Genomic DNA, 13,517 nt, shown 5'->3' with positions numbered 1-13,517 from the left:
CGTTTATTTGCAAAGTTATGAGCATTTATTTATATATACTAATGTAGCTCTAATAGCCAAATAGGAGATGACTCCTTTTTACTCTGGGCAGCTAATGTTTTCTGTATGACGCTGTCCAATCAGCATACAACTTCTCCCCCTTCCCTGTCCAGCAACACAGTGTGATAATATAGTACACTGCGTCCATTCCCGACTGTGTTTTCAACAGGTGATATCTTAGGTTCTGTCACAGCTAGAACTGTGATTTTGGTGTCTTATGAAAGAGTAGAATCCAGTCTTTCAAATGCCACCAAATCTGCTTTTTTAGGTGGCCCACAGCCCGAGATATGGCTGTTTGAATTGATCCCCCTTCCCTGTAGCTTGAGTTTCACAATGTGTGTGAAGCAGCTTCATGCTGATAGGACAGCATCAGATGCTGAGAGTCAGCTCCACCTCAGGAGAATTGCTGCTGTTACCTCCCAGATGTCTAATAAAGGCTAAATTACATATTTAGAAAATGCTCATAACTTTGCAAATAATAAACATTTTTTTTACTACAAATCACCCTGTAGTTATCAGCAGCAAAGCACCTATTAGACTAGTTAGGAGTTAGGGACCTGATAAACTGGTAACAGAGTCCCTTTAAGAGCTCTTCAAAAGTTTTTCCCACAATGGATGTTAAGCTTACTGGTCTATAATTACTTTGTATTGAACTTACTACTTATAGAAAACTCAATGACATTCATGGGGTCTCTGTCACCAATGAAAAACCCGATAGATTTTTAATCGCCTATAAAGAATTTGATTCATCATATACTTTAGTTATGTAAACTTAAATAATAAACAAGTGAATAAACTAAAGCAACTGATAGCAAGGGACTGCTGAGAATTGAACTCAGGATCTCCTGTTTACTAGACAGGCACTTTAACCAACTAAGCCACAGCACCAAAGCACTTTTCTTCTCACAGTGTCCTACCACACAGCTCAGTTCAGAGCAAAAGACTGATCTCATATTTTAGGCTAGCCCCTTAGGTGTAGTTGCCAGAAGTCTTAACAGTCAGGGTTCATAAGTTGTGATGGCCGAGTGGTTAAGGCGTTGGATTCGAAATCCAATGGGGTCTCCCTGCACAGGTTCAAGTCCTGTTCACAACGTTCTATTTTAAGAAGAGAACTTCCAGAAACATATTAAAGTTTGTCACCTATAGAAAGTGTTATTTTAATTCCATCCTCTTTGTCACTGATTAATTACATTAATAATAGTGGTTCCAGCTGTGCCCCTGGCTTACAACTCTGAAAAGCGAGCAATATTTAGAGTATAAATCACTATAACTACAGCATCCCATTTGTCCAGACTTTTATTTTTCTCTTGATAAATACAAATCAGGTTGGTTGGACAACTTCTGCCCTTAGTAAATCTCTGCTTGCTGTCAATTATAATACTATTTTCTGTCAAATACTCCTGTATATAGTCCCTTAAATGGACTCTGTCACCAGTTTATCAATTCCCAATTTCCTAACTAGCCTAATAGGCGCTATGATGCTGATAACTACAGTGTGATTTGTTGTTTTTTGTTTTAAAAACGTTTATTTGCAAAGTTATGAGCATTTATTTATATATACTAATGTAGCTCTAATAGCCAAATAGGAGATGACTCCTTTTTACTCTGGGCAGCTAATGTTTTCTGTATGACGCTGTCCAATCAGCATACAACTTCTCCCCCTTCCCTGTCCAGCAACACAGTGTGATAATATAGTACACTGCGTCCATTCCCGACTGTGTTTTCAACAGGTGATATCTTAGGTTCTGTCACAGCTAGAACTGTGATTTTGGTGTCTTATGAAAGAGTAGAATCCAGTCTTTCAAATGCCACCAAATCTGCTTTTTTAGGTGGCCCACAGCCCGAGATATGGCTGTTTGAATTGATCCCCCTTCCCTGTAGCTTGAGTTTCACAATGTGTGTGAAGCAGCTTCATGCTGATAGGACAGCATCAGATGCTGAGAGTCAGCTCCACCTCAGGAAAATTGCTGCTGTTACCTCCCAGATGTCTAATAAAGGCTAAATTACATATTTAGAAAATGCTCATAACTTTGCAAATAATAAACATTTTTTTACTACAAATCACCCTGTAGTTATCAGCAGCAAAGCACCTATTAGACTAGTTAGGAGTTAGGGACCTGATAAACTGGTAACAGAGTCCCTTTAAGAGCTCTTCAAAAGTTTTTCCCACAATGGATGTTAAGCTTACTGGTCTATAATTACTTTGTATTGAACTTACTACTTATAGAATACTCAATGACATTCATGGGGTCTCTGTCACCAATGAAAAACCCGATAGATTTTTAATCGCCTATAAAGAATTTGATTCATCATATACTTTAGTTATGTAAACTTAAATAATAAACAAGTGAATAAACTAAAGCAACTGATAGCAAGGCACTGCTGAGAATTGAACTCAGGATCTCCTGTTTACTAGACAGGCACTTTAACCAACTAAGCCACAGCACCAAAGCACTTTTCTTCTCACGGTGTCCTACCGCACAGCTCAGTTCAGAGCATTTGTCCAGACTTTTATTTTTCTCTTGATAAATACAAATCAGGTTGGTTGGACAACTTCTGCCCTTAGTAAATCTCTGCTTGCTGTCAATTATAATACTATTTTCTGTCAAATACTCCTGTATATAGTCCCTTAAATGGACTCTGTCACCAGTTTATCAATTCCCAATTTCCTAACTAGCCTAATAGGCGCTATGATGCTGATAACTACAGTGTGATTTGTTGTTTTTTGTTTTAAAAACGTTTATTTGCAAAGTTATGAGCATTTATTTATATATACTAATGTAGCTCTAATAGCCAAATAGGAGATGACTCCTTTTTACTCTGGGCAGCTAATGTTTTCTGTATGACGCTGTCCAATCAGCATACAACTTCTCCCCCTTCCCTGTCCAGCAACACAGTGTGATCATATAGTACACTGCGTCCATTCCCGACTGTGTTTTCAACAGGTGATATCTTCGGTTCTGTCACAGCTAGAACTGTGATTTTGGTGTCTTATGAAAGAGTAGAATCCAGTCTTTCAAATGCCACCAAATCTGCTTTTTTAGGTGGCCCACAGCCCGAGATATGGCTGTTTGAATTGATCCCCCTTCCCTGTAGCTTGAGTTTCACAATGTGTGTGAAGCAGCTTCATGCTGATAGGACAGCATCAGATGCTGAGAGTCAGCTCCACCTCAGGAAAATTGCTGCTGTTACCTCCCAGATGTCTAATAAAGGCTAAATTACATATTTAGAAAATGCTCATAACTTTGCAAATAATAAACATTTTTTTACTACAAATCACCCTGTAGTTATCAGCAGCAAAACACCTATTAGACTAGTTAGGAGTTAGGGACCTGATAAACTGGTAACAGAGTCCCTTTAAGAGCTCTTCAAAAGTTTTTCCCACAATGGATGTTAAGCTTACTGGTCTATAATTACTTTGTATTGAACTTACTACTTATAGAAAACTCAATGACATTCATGGGGTCTCTGTCACCAATGAAAAACCCGATAGATTTTTAATCGCCTATAAAGAATTTGATTCATCATATACTTTAGTTATGTAAACTTAAATAATAAACAAGTGAATAAACTAAAGCAACTGATAGCAAGGCACTGCTGAGAATTGAACTCAGGATCTCCTGTTTACTAGACAGGCACTTTAACCAACTAAGCCACAGCACCAAAGCACTTTTCTTCTCACGGTGTCCTACCGCACAGCTCAGTTCAGAGCATTTGTCCAGACTTTTATTTTTCTCTTGATAAATACAAATCAGGTTGGTTGGACAACTTCTGCCCTTAGTAAATCTCTGCTTGCTGTCAATTATAATACTATTTTCTGTCAAATACTCCTGTATATAGTCCCTTAAATGGACTCTGTCACCAGTTTATCAATTCCCAATTTCCTAACTAGCCTAATAGGCGCTATGATGCTGATAACTACAGTGTGATTTGTTGTTTTTTGTTTTAAAAACGTTTATTTGCAAAGTTATGAGCATTTATTTATATATACTAATGTAGCTCTAATAGCCAAATAGGAGATGACTCCTTTTTACTCTGGGCAGCTAATGTTTTCTGTATGACGCTGTCCAATCAGCATACAACTTCTCCCCCTTCCCTGTCCAGCAACACAGTGTGATAATATAGTACACTGCGTCCATTCCCGACTGTGTTTTCAACAGGTGATATCTTAGGTTCTGTCACAGCTAGAACTGTGATTTTGGTGTCTTATGAAAGAGTAGAATCCAGTCTTTCAAATGCCACCAAATCTGCTTTTTTAGGTGGCCCACAGCCCGAGATATGGCTGTTTGAATTGATCCCCCTTCCCTGTAGCTTGAGTTTCACAATGTGTGTGAAGCAGCTTCATGCTGATAGGACAGCATCAGATGCTGAGAGTCAGCTCCACCTCAGGAAAATTGCTGCTGTTACCTCCCAGATGTCTAATAAAGGCTAAATTACATATTTAGAAAATGCTCATAACTTTGCAAATAATAAACATTTTTTTACTACAAATCACCCTGTAGTTATCAGCAGCAAAGCACCTATTAGACTAGTTAGGAGTTAGGGACCTGATAAACTGGTAACAGAGTCCCTTTAAGAGCTCTTAAAAAGTTTTTCCCACAATGGATGTTAAGCTTACTGGTCTATAATTACTTTGTATTGAACTTACTACTTATAGAATACTCAATGACATTCATGGGGTCTCTGTCACCAATGAAAAACCCGATAGATTTTTAATCGCCTATAAAGAATTTGATTCATCATATACTTTAGTTATGTAAACTTAAATAATAAACAAGTGAATAAACTAAAGCAACTGATAGCAAGGCACTGCTGAGAATTGAACTCAGGATCTCCTGTTTACTAGACAGGCACTTTAACCAACTAAGCCACAGCACCAAAGCACTTTTCTTCTCACAGTGTCCTACCGCACAGCTCAGTTCAGAGCATTTGTCCAGACTTTTATTTTTCTCTTGATAAATACAAATCAGGTTGGTTGGACAACTTCTGCCCTTAGTAAATCTCTGCTTGCTGTCAATTATAATACTATTTTCTGTCAAATACTCCTGTATATAGTCCCTTAAATGGACTCTGTCACCAGTTTATCAATTCCCAATTTCCTAACTAGCCTAATAGGCGCTATGATGCTGATAACTACAGTGTGATTTGTTGTTTTTTGTTTTAAAAACGTTTATTTGCAAAGTTATGAGCATTTATTTATATATACTAATGTAGCTCTAATAGCCAAATAGGAGATGACTCCTTTTTACTCTGGGCAGCTAATGTTTTCTGTATGACGCTGTCCAATCAGCATACAACTTCTCCCCCTTCCCTGTCCAGCAACACAGTGTGATCATATAGTACACTGCGTCCATTCCCGACTGTGTTTTCAACAGGTGATATCTTCGGTTCTGTCACAGCTAGAACTGTGATTTTGGTGTCTTATGAAAGAGCAGAATCCAGTCTTTCAAATGCCACCAAATCTGCTTTTTTAGGTGGCCCACAGCCCGAGATATGGCTGTTTGAATTGATCCCCCTTCCCTGTAGCTTGAGTTTCACAATGTGTGTGAAGCAGCTTCATGCTGATAGGACAGCATCAGATGCTGAGAGTCAGCTCCACCTCAGGAGAATTGCTGCTGTTACCTCCCAGATGTCTAATAAAGGCTAAATTACATATTTAGAAAATGCTCATAACTTTGCAAATAATAAACATTTTTTTTACTACAAATCACCCTGTAGTTATCAGCAGCAAAGCACCTATTAGACTAGTTAGGAGTTAGGGACCTGATAAACTGGTAACAGAGTCCCTTTAAGAGCTCTTCAAAAGTTTTTCCCACAATGGATGTTAAGCTTACTGGTCTATAATTACTTTGTATTGAACTTACTACTTATAGAATACTCAATGACATTCATGGGGTCTCTGTCACCAATGAAAAACCCGATAGATTTTTAATCGCCTATAAAGAATTTGATTCATCATATACTTTAGTTATGTAAACTTAAATAATAAACTAGTGAATAAACTAAAGCAACTGATAGCAAGGCACTGCTGAGAATTGAACTCAGGATCTCCTGTTTACTAGACAGGCACTTTAACCAACTAAGCCACAGCACCAAAGCACTTTTCTTCTCACGGTGTCCTACCGCACAGCTCAGTTCAGAGCATTTGTCCAGACTTTTATTTTTCTCTTGATAAATACAAATCAGGTTGGTTGGACAACTTCTGCCCTTAGTAAATCTCTGCTTGCTGTCAATTATAATACTATTTTCTGTCAAATACTCCTGTATATAGTCCCTTAAATGGACTCTGTCACCAGTTTATCAATTCCCAATTTCCTAACTAGCCTAATAGGCGCTATGATGCTGATAACTACAGTGTGATTTGTTGTTTTTTGTTTTAAAAACGTTTATTTGCAAAGTTATGAGCATTTATTTATATATACTAATGTAGCTCTAATAGCCAAATAGGAGATGACTCCTTTTTACTCTGGGCAGCTAATGTTTTCTGTATGACGCTGTCCAATCAGCATACAACTTCTCCCCCTTCCCTGTCCAGCAACACAGTGTGATCATATAGTACACTGCGTCCATTCCCGACTGTGTTTTCAACAGGTGATATCTTCGGTTCTGTCACAGCTAGAACTGTGATTTTGGTGTCTTATGAAAGAGCAGAATCCAGTCTTTCAAATGCCACCAAATCTGCTTTTTTAGGTGGCCCACAGCCCGAGATATGGCTGTTTGAATTGATCCCCCTTCCCTGTAGCTTGAGTTTCACAATGTGTGTGAAGCAGCTTCATGCTGATAGGACAGCATCAGATGCTGAGAGTCAGCTCCACCTCAGGAGAATTGCTGCTGTTACCTCCCAGATGTCTAATAAAGGCTAAATTACATATTTAGAAAATGCTCATAACTTTGCAAATAATAAACATTTTTTTTACTACAAATCACCCTGTAGTTATCAGCAGCAAAGCACCTATTAGACTAGTTAGGAGTTAGGGACCTGATAAACTGGTAACAGAGTCCCTTTAAGAGCTCTTCAAAAGTTTTTCCCACAATGGATGTTAAGCTTACTGGTCTATAATTACTTTGTATTGAACTTACTACTTATAGAATACTCAATGACATTCATGGGGTCTCTGTCACCAATGAAAAACCCGATAGATTTTTAATCGCCTATAAAGAATTTGATTCATCATATACTTTAGTTATGTAAACTTAAATAATAAACTAGTGAATAAACTAAAGCAACTGATAGCAAGGCACTGCTGAGAATTGAACTCAGGATCTCCTGTTTACTAGACAGGCACTTTAACCAACTAAGCCACAGCACCAAAGCACTTTTCTTCTCACGGTGTCCTACCGCACAGCTCAGTTCAGAGCATTTGTCCAGACTTTTATTTTTCTCTTGATAAATACAAATCAGGTTGGTTGGACAACTTCTGCCCTTAGTAAATCTCTGCTTGCTGTCAATTATAATACTATTTTCTGTCAAATACTCCTGTATATAGTCCCTTAAATGGACTCTGTCACCAGTTTATCAATTCCCAATTTCCTAACTAGCCTAATAGGCGCTATGATGCTGATAACTACAGTGTGATTTGTTGTTTTTTGTTTTAAAAACGTTTATTTGCAAAGTTATGAGCATTTATTTATATATACTAATGTAGCTCTAATAGCCAAATAGGAGATGACTCCTTTTTACTCTGGGCAGCTAATGTTTTCTGTATGACGCTGTCCAATCAGCATACAACTTCTCCCCCTTCCCTGTCCAGCAACACAGTGTGATCATATAGTACACTGCGTCCATTCCCGACTGTGTTTTCAACAGGTGATATCTTCGGTTCTGTCACAGCTAGAACTGTGATTTTGGTGTCTTATGAAAGAGCAGAATCCAGTCTTTCAAATGCCACCAAATCTGCTTTTTTAGGTGGCCCACAGCCCGAGATATGGCTGTTTGAATTGATCCCCCTTCCCTGTAGCTTGAGTTTCACAATGTGTGTGAAGCAGCTTCATGCTGATAGGACAGCATCAGATGCTGAGAGTCAGCTCCACCTCAGGAGAATTGCTGCTGTTACCTCCCAGATGTCTAATAAAGGCTAAATTACATATTTAGAAAATGCTCATAACTTTGCAAATAATAAACATTTTTTTTACTACAAATCACCCTGTAGTTATCAGCAGCAAAGCACCTATTAGACTAGTTAGGAGTTAGGGACCTGATAAACTGGTAACAGAGTCCCTTTAAGAGCTCTTCAAAAGTTTTTCCCACAATGGATGTTAAGCTTACTGGTCTATAATTACTTTGTATTGAACTTACTACTTATAGAAAACTCAATGACATTCATGGGGTCTCTGTCACCAATGAAAAACCCGATAGATTTTTAATCGCCTATAAAGAATTTGATTCATCATATACTTTCGTTATGTAAACTTAAATAATAAACAAGTGAATAAACTAAAGCAACTGACAGCAAGGCACTGCTGAGAATTGAACTCAGGATCTCCTGTTTACTAGACAGGCACTTTAACCAACTAAGCCACAGCACCAAAGCACTTTTCTTCTCACGGTGTCCTACCACACAGCTCAGTTCAGAGCAAAAGACTGATCTCAAATTTTAGGCTAGCCCCTTAGGTGTAGTTGCCAGAAGTCTTAACAGTCAGGGTACATAAGTTGTGATGGCCGAGTGGTTAAGGCGTTGGATTCGAAATCCAATGGGGTCTCCCTGCACAGGTTCAAGTCCTGTTCACAACGTTCTATTTTAAGAAGAGAACTTCCAGAAACATATTAAAGTTTGTCACCTATAGAAAGAGTTATTTTAATTCCATCCTCTTTGTCACTGATTAATTACATTAATAATAGTGGTTCCAGCTGTGCCCCTGGCTTACAACTCTGAAAAGCGAGCAATATTTAGAGTATAAATCACTATAACTACAGCATCCTATTTGTCCAGACTTTTATTTTTCTCTTGATAAATACAAATCAGGTTGGTTGGACAACTTCTGCCCTTAGTAAATCTCTGCTTGCTGTCAATTATAATACTATTTTCTGTCAAATACTCCTGTATATAGTCCCTTAAATGGACTCTGTCACCAGTTTATCAATTCCCAATTTCCTAACTAGCCTAATAGGCGCTATGATGCTGATAACTACAGTGTGATTTGTTGTTTTTTGTTTTAAAAACGTTTATTTGCAAAGTTATGAGCATTTATTTATATATACTAATGTAGCTCTAATAGCCAAATAGGAGATGACTCCTTTTTACTCTGGGCAGCTAATGTTTTCTGTATGACGCTGTCCAATCAGCATACAACTTCTCCCCCTTCCCTGTCCAGCAACACAGTGTGATCATATAGTACACTGCGTCCATTCCCGACTGTGTTTTCAACAGGTGATATCTTCGGTTCTGTCACAGCTAGAACTGTGATTTTGGTGTCTTATGAAAGAGTAGAATCCAGTCTTTCAAATGCCACCAAATCTGCTTTTTTAGGTGGCCCACAGCCCGAGATATGGCTGTTTGAATTGATCCCCCTTCCCTGTAGCTTGAGTTTCACAATGTGTGTGAAGCAGCTTCATGCTGATAGGACAGCATCAGATGCTGAGAGTCAGCTCCACCTCAGGAGAATTGCTGCTGTTACCTCCCAGATGTCTAATAAAGGCTAAATTACATATTTAGAAAATGCTCATAACTTTGCAAATAATAAACATTTTTTTTACTACAAATCACCCTGTAGTTATCAGCAGCAAAGCACCTATTAGACTAGTTAGGAGTTAGGGACCTGATAAACTGGTAACAGAGTCCCTTTAAGAGCTCTTCAAAAGTTTTTCCCACAATGGATGTTAAGCTTACTGGTCTATAATTACTTTGTATTGAACTTACTACTTATAGAAAACTCAATGACATTCATGGGGTCTCTGTCACCAATGAAAAACCCGATAGATTTTTAATCGCCTATAAAGAATTTGATTCATCATATACTTTCGTTATGTAAACTTAAATAATAAACAAGTGAATAAACTAAAGCAACTGATAGCAAGGCACTGCTGAGAATTGAACTCAGGATCTCCTGTTTACTAGACAGGCACTTTAACCAACTAAGCCACAGCACCAAAGCACTTTTCTTCTCACGGTGTCCTACCACACAGCTCAGTTCAGAGCAAAAGACTGATCTCAAATTTTAGGCTAGCCCCTTAGGTGTAGTTGCCAGAAGTCTTAACAGTCAGGGTACATAAGTTGTGATGGCCGAGTGGTTAAGGCGTTGGATTCGAAATCCAATGGGGTCTCCCTGCACAGGTTCAAGTCCTGTTCACAACGTTCTATTTTAAGAAGAGAACTTCCAGAAACATATTAAAGTTTGTCACCTATAGAAAGAGTTATTTTAATTCCATCCTCTTTGTCACTGATTAATTACATTAATAATAGTGGTTCCAGCTGTGCCCCTGGCTTACAACTCTGAAAAGCGAGCAATATTTAGAGTATAAATCACTATAACTACAGCATCCCATTTGTCCAGACTTTTATTTTTCTCTTGATAAATACAAATCAGGTTGGTTGGACAACTTCTGCCCTTAGTAAATCTCTGCTTGCTGTCAATTATAATACTATTTTCTGTCAAATACTCCTGTATATAGTCCCTTAAATGGACTCTGTCACCAGTTTATCAATTCCCAATTTCCTAACTAGCCTAATAGGCGCTATGATGCTGATAACTACAGTGTGATTTGTTGTTTTTTGTTTTAAAAACGTTTATTTGCAAAGTTATGAGCATTTATTTATATATACTAATGTAGCTCTAATAGCCAAATAGGAGATGACTCCTTTTTACTCTGGGCAGCTAATGTTTTCTGTATGACGCTGTCCAATCAGCATACAACTTCTCCCCCTTCCCTGTCCAGCAACACAGTGTGATCATATAGTACACTGCGTCCATTCCCGACTGTGTTTTCAACAGGTGATATCTTTGGTTCTGTCACAGCTAGAACTGTGATTTTGGTGTCTTATGAAAGAGTAGAATCCAGTCTTTCAAATGCCACCAAATCTGCTTTTTTAGGTGGCCCACAGCCCGAGATATGGCTGTTTGAATTGATCCCCCTTCCCTGTAGCTTGAGTTTCACAATGTGTGTGAAGCAGCTTCATGCTGATAGGACAGCATCAGATGCTGAGAGTCAGCTCCACCTCAGGAGAATTGCTGCTGTTACCTCCCAGATGTCTAATAAAGGCTAAATTACATATTTAGAAAATGCTCATAACTTTGCAAATAATAAACATTTTTTTTACTACAAATCACCCTGTAGTTATCAGCAGCAAAGCACCTATTAGACTAGTTAGGAGTTAGGGACCTGATAAACTGGTAACAGAGTCCCTTTAAGAGCTCTTCAAAAGTTTTTCCCACAATGGATGTTAAGCTTACTGGTCTATAATTACTTTGTATTGAACTTACTACTTATAGAAAACTCAATGACATTCATGGGGTCTCTGTCACCAATGAAAAACCCGATAGATTTTTAATCGCCTATAAAGAATTTGATTCATCATATACTTTCGTTATGTAAACTTAAATAATAAACAAGTGAATAAACTAAAGCAACTGATAGCAAGGCACTGCTGAGAATTGAACTCAGGATCTCCTGTTTACTAGACAGGCACTTTAACCAACTAAGCCACAGCACCAAAGCACTTTTCTTCTCACGGTGTCCTACCACACAGCTCAGTTCAGAGCAAAAGACTGATCTCAAATTTTAGGCTAGCCCCTTAGGTGTAGTTGCCAGAAGTCTTAACAGTCAGGGTACATAAGTTGTGATGGCCGAGTGGTTAAGGCGTTGGATTCGAAATCCAATGGGGTCTCCCTGCACAGGTTCAAGTCCTGTTCACAACGTTCTATTTTAAGAAGAGAACTTCCAGAAACATATTAAAGTTTGTCACCTATAGAAAGAGTTATTTTAATTCCATCCTCTTTGTCACTGATTAATTACATTAATAATAGTGGTTCCAGCTGTGCCCCTGGCTTACAACTCTGAAAAGCGAGCAATATTTAGAGTATAAATCACTATAACTACAGCATCCCATTTGTCCAGACTTTTATTTTTCTCTTGATAAATACAAATCAGGTTGGTTGGACAACTTCTGCCCTTAGTAAATCTCTGCTTGCTGTCAATTATAATACTATTTTCTGTCAAATACTCCTGTATATAGTCCCTTAAATGGACTCTGTCACCAGTTTATCAATTCCCAATTTCCTAACTAGCCTAATAGGCGCTATGATGCTGATAACTACAGTGTGATTTGTTGTTTTTTGTTTTAAAAACGTTTATTTGCAAAGTTATGAGCATTTATTTATATATACTAATGTAGCTCTAATAGCCAAATAGGAGATGACTCCTTTTTACTCTGGGCAGCTAATGTTTTCTGTATGACGCTGTCCAATCAGCATACAACTTCTCCCCCTTCCCTGTCCAGCAACACAGTGTGATCATATAGTACACTGCGTCCATTCCCGACTGTGTTTTCAACAGGTGATATCTTTGGTTCTGTCACAGCTAGAACTGTGATTTTGGTGTCTTATGAAAGAGTAGAATCCAGTCTTTCAAATGCCACCAAATCTGCTTTTTTAGGTGGCCCACAGCCCGAGATATGGCTGTTTGAATTGATCCCCCTTCCCTGTAGCTTGAGTTTCACAATGTGTGTGAAGCAGCTTCATGCTGATAGGACAGCATCAGATGCTGAGAGTCAGCTCCACCTCAGGAGAATTGCTGCTGTTACCTCCCAGATGTCTAATAAAGGCTAAATTACATATTTAGAAAATGCTCATAACTTTGCAAATAATAAACATTTTTTTTACTACAAATCACCCTGTAGTTATCAGCAGCAAAGCACCTATTAGACTAGTTAGGAGTTAGGGACCTGATAAACTGGTAACAGAGTCCCTTTAAGAGCTCTTCAAAAGTTTTTCCCACAATGGATGTTAAGCTTACTGGTCTATAATTACTTTGTATTGAACTTACTACTTATAGAAAACTCAATGACATTCATGGGGTCTCTGTCACCAATGAAAAACCCGATAGATTTTTAATCGCCTATAAAGAATTTGATTCATCATATACTTTCGTTATGTAAACTTAAATAATAAACAAGTGAATAAACTAAAGCAACTGATAGCAAGGCACTGCTGAGAATTGAACTCAGGATCTCCTGTTTACTAGACAGGCACTTTAACCAACTAAGCCACAGCACCAAAGCACTTTTCTTCTCACGGTGTCCTACCACACAGCTCAGTTCAGAGCAAAAGACTGATCTCAAATTTTAGGCTAGCCCCTTAGGTGTAGTTGCCAGAAGTCTTAACAGTCAGGGTACATAAGTTGTGATGGCCGAGTGGTTAAGGCGTTGGATTCGAAATCCAATGGGGTCTCCCTGCACAGGTTCAAGTCCTGTTCACAACGTTCTATTTTAAGAAGAGAACTTCCAGAAACATATTAAAGTTTGTCACCTATAGAAAGAGTTATT

At 38.3% G+C, this 13,517-nt stretch overlaps 5 non-coding genes across 5 annotated transcripts; all 5 read left to right on the top strand.

Annotated features, from left to right (window-relative positions):
• The first annotated feature begins 1,050 nt into the window (after nucleotides 1–1,050).
• On the top strand, nucleotides 1,051–1,132 carry TRNAS-CGA (transfer RNA serine (anticodon CGA)). The gene has a single exon. It is a non-coding gene; the product is annotated as a tRNA-Ser (tRNA).
• A 7,556-nt stretch (nucleotides 1,133–8,688) lies between these two features.
• TRNAS-CGA (transfer RNA serine (anticodon CGA)) lies at nucleotides 8,689–8,770 on the top strand. The gene has a single exon. It is a non-coding gene; the product is annotated as a tRNA-Ser (tRNA).
• Nucleotides 8,771–10,249: 1,479 nt separating this feature from the next.
• Nucleotides 10,250–10,331, top strand: TRNAS-CGA (transfer RNA serine (anticodon CGA)). Its single transcript has one exon. It is a non-coding gene; the product is annotated as a tRNA-Ser (tRNA).
• A 1,479-nt stretch (nucleotides 10,332–11,810) lies between these two features.
• On the top strand, nucleotides 11,811–11,892 carry TRNAS-CGA (transfer RNA serine (anticodon CGA)). The gene has a single exon. It is a non-coding gene; the product is annotated as a tRNA-Ser (tRNA).
• Nucleotides 11,893–13,371: 1,479 nt separating this feature from the next.
• TRNAS-CGA (transfer RNA serine (anticodon CGA)) lies at nucleotides 13,372–13,453 on the top strand. The gene has a single exon. It is a non-coding gene; the product is annotated as a tRNA-Ser (tRNA).
• The last annotated feature ends 64 nt before the right edge of the window (nucleotides 13,454–13,517 follow it).

Source organism: Rhinoderma darwinii (assembly GCF_050947455.1).
Source record: "Rhinoderma darwinii isolate aRhiDar2 chromosome 3 unlocalized genomic scaffold, aRhiDar2.hap1 SUPER_3_unloc_13, whole genome shotgun sequence".
NCBI lineage: Eukaryota > Metazoa > Chordata > Amphibia > Anura > Rhinodermatidae > Rhinoderma > Rhinoderma darwinii.
Note: the sequence above shows the minus strand (reverse complement) of the source record. Positions and strands in the feature narration are given on the sequence as shown.